General features: G+C 30.4%; 1 protein-coding gene across 2 annotated transcripts in view; it reads right to left on the bottom strand.

The window, feature by feature from the left end:
- The window catches only part of LOC106457316 (putative ATP-dependent RNA helicase me31b), a 57,468-nt gene extending 54,758 nt beyond the window's left edge, over nucleotides 1–2,710 (bottom strand). The window contains exon 1 of one of the 2 annotated variants that reach the window (XM_022383305.1): nucleotides 2,490–2,710. The gene's annotated coding sequence lies outside the window, so the exon portion shown is untranslated. The remainder of the gene's footprint in view (nucleotides 1–2,489) is intronic. The other variant, XM_013916712.2, reaches the window with a different exon arrangement.
- Between the last annotated feature and the right edge of the window lie 516 nt (nucleotides 2,711–3,226).

Here is a 3,226-nt window from a genome sequence, read left to right as displayed (position 1 = left end):
TGATGAGGAACCCATTATTACCCAGGACCTTAATATCATCTGCAAATTGAAGTATTTTATTGACCATTCCTTCATCTATGTCATTGATGTAACTCAAAAAGAGCTAAGGTCCTAAGACTGAACCCCAAGGTACCCCAATTGCGACTGAACTCCATTTGTAACAACCCTCTGTTTTCTTCCATCCAGCCACTCTTCTATCCAACTTTCTAACTTATCCCACACACCTATAGATAATTTTTAACAAGCCTTTTATGTGGCACGTTATCAAATGCTTTCTGAAAATCCAGAGATACAAAATCTGCACCCTTACCCTCATCTACACAAGATGATCTGAGAAGGTTGAAACATTGTTCTTGTACTTTATTTTAATTAAAGTTTTTAATACCCACACCAGCAATCTCTGCTATACATTAGCTAACTTCCATTCCAATCCTCCCATTATTCAAGGATTGACAAAAAATAGTAGTAATTGGCTCACATATCCAAGCTTTAACCTCCTTCAAAACCCTTGGGGAAATATTTTCTGGTTCAGAGCCTTTTCATTTTTTAAACCTCCCAATATTTTCTTAACCAGCTCAGAATTAATGCAGTCATCTTGTTTGATCTCATTTCCATTTATCAACTGTTTAAGATGTGGAATATTGCTTAAATCTTTGTTATTAAAAACTGAACTTAATTACCCATCCATCTTGTAATCATTAAATACTAGCAGGAGTGGAGGATGTAATTTTACGATTTCAAAAGTGGAACCTATTTTCTGAAAAATAAATGGTAGATTTAAATTTTTACATTTCTCAAATGTAGGTGTGCAAGAACAGCCTTAAAATTGTTAGCCTTATGTTACATTACCTTTATCTTGTGGCAGGATTAGTAGCCTTAAAACATAAGAGTACTTGTCAGGTCTGATATTTAAAATACTAACACTAATTCCCCCTTTTAAAATTGTTTTCAATGACATTTCAGATATAAATATCAATGTAAACATGTTTAAATCACATTACCAAAACACATGCCTAATTGTCTAAATCAACAATAGTTAAAAATTAAACACTGATCAAATAACACTATTAATATTATTCATTTACACTAACATGATAGCAGTCAAAGGCAGGGACATTTCAGTGCAATATTGTACAAATATTCATTTCTATTTTCATTATTTATTGTTAATTATTAGCATGGATGAGAACAGCAAATGAAACTTTTAGCAGGTCTAGGGTCCCAACCCATAACAACCAAGGGGTTTACTTGCCCTCTGGTGTATTCTAGGCATTTTGGGAAACTAATTACTCAAGTGAGGATGATCAATAAACATTGAGCTTTTTCACTGTAACTCACATTCAACTGGTATAAAATTACTTATCAGTTAATATATACTGGTCATTTCATGACATAATTTAGGTAGGTAGTACATACAAGTTTTATAATTGTAATGATTAGACCAGTTAAGTACAAGCTGGCCATTTGATTAAATATTGAGGGAATACTTGTTCAGATCAGTTTCAACTAGTGCAAGTTACTGATTATCATTGTTAACATTTTAAAAAGGCACATATGGAATGCATATGCACATACATGAACCTCTGCTTATCTTTTCTTTCAGTTCTAAAGCCAATTGATGCATGATAGTATTTATACAAGTATTGAAACAACCAATTTTTTAGTAAATTTTGGCTAATAATGGGACATTATAATGCATTAGATCACTAACACATAATGTTTTCTTCTTTTCATTCTATGGAACTTTCTAAACAGAACCTATAACTTACACTTAAAGTTAAACCAAAAATTCCTATCATTCATTCATTGTCAATATCACACCAAAATATAATGGAAATAAAACATTTTTTAGATTTTTTTAAGATAGTATACTTCCTAACATAGCAACATGTGATAAACCTAAATCCTATAAAAGGAATATAATACTTTTGAGACTTATAAATAATGTATTGTAAAATACAAGTTATAACAATTATTTGGATTAATGCAAAACGACAACTTAACGAGATTAAATAATTTCTGAATCAGTGACATTGAATACGTTAGTAAAATGATTTTATTTATACGTTTTTAGCTTTTCTGTAGCAGAGAATCAATTATTGAAAACAATTTCGAGAATTTCGCCGTATACTAACAGTAACACATTGCAACTTACATTTGAAAGATGTATTAGTATCACACAAATACATTTGCTGTTTGCACACATGGGTTAAAAATAAAAGTGCAAGCTAGCGAGATTTTTTCTTTAATTTTATTTTTAAGCTGTATTAATGGTAAGTTGTGACTTGACCTACGACTTTAAAAGCATAGATTTAATTTTTAAATTAATGTAACCTAACTAAAACTTAACCCATAACATACGAGTATAAATTTTGTTTAAATTTTAAGTTTTAACCAAGTTTATAGCTTGGGAAGTTACTCATGTATATTTTTAATACAACTTAAGTTTTACCTATCATTTGTTAGTATCTGTATAAAAACGTACTTACACAAGAAATAACAACCTCACCTTATAAATTTCACTCTTTCTGTGCGCTTACTTAACACTAAATGTTTATTAATCTAAAATGTTCTCAGATGCTAAACGATAACTTCAACGTTCAAAAACTAACTGACAAAGATGGCGACCAACTTATTCAACTCCAGCAACTGACGTAGTTGCATAGATAATTATGCAAACAGCTGCAAGCCCGGATATGTTCTTTAAAGTATGATACTATTTAGTTACAAAATATGTTCAATTTTAGTGAATATTCATGGTGCCTCAAGTGTGACGTAACTCTAAGATTGTAATGTTGCAATACATAATAAAATATATATTTCATACAATCGAAAATAATCTCACTAGAGGGCATATGAGTATACAAATTAATAATAGATAAATTAATAAAAAAAGCAATTTAAGTACTGGTTTTGAAGCGGAAGAGAACAGTAATATTTCAAGAAACAAACCTATCGTTTAATTAAACATAGTTTAAAAACAAAAATAATTAAATATATTACATGTACACGTATATCCACACGAGTGATTGAAAGTAACTGTGTAACGTGTGTGCATACATACAGTGGGAATGATAACATCAAAACAGAACAGTGTAGTGTTTGTTTAAATGAATCACTACTCAATTTGCACTGTCTCCGCTGCAGGAATAGAGCTCCGAATTTTGAATTTATAAGTCTTAAAGCTTGCCACTGATATACCATAGAAAATAGCGTAGTAAGGAAA

This window comes from Limulus polyphemus, unplaced genomic scaffold (assembly GCF_000517525.1).
Source record: "Limulus polyphemus unplaced genomic scaffold, Limulus_polyphemus-2.1.2 Scaffold15, whole genome shotgun sequence".
In the NCBI taxonomy this organism is placed as follows: domain Eukaryota; kingdom Metazoa; phylum Arthropoda; class Merostomata; order Xiphosura; family Limulidae; genus Limulus; species Limulus polyphemus.
The sequence above is the reverse complement of the archived record's forward strand: the minus strand, read 5'-3'. Positions and strand labels throughout refer to the sequence as shown.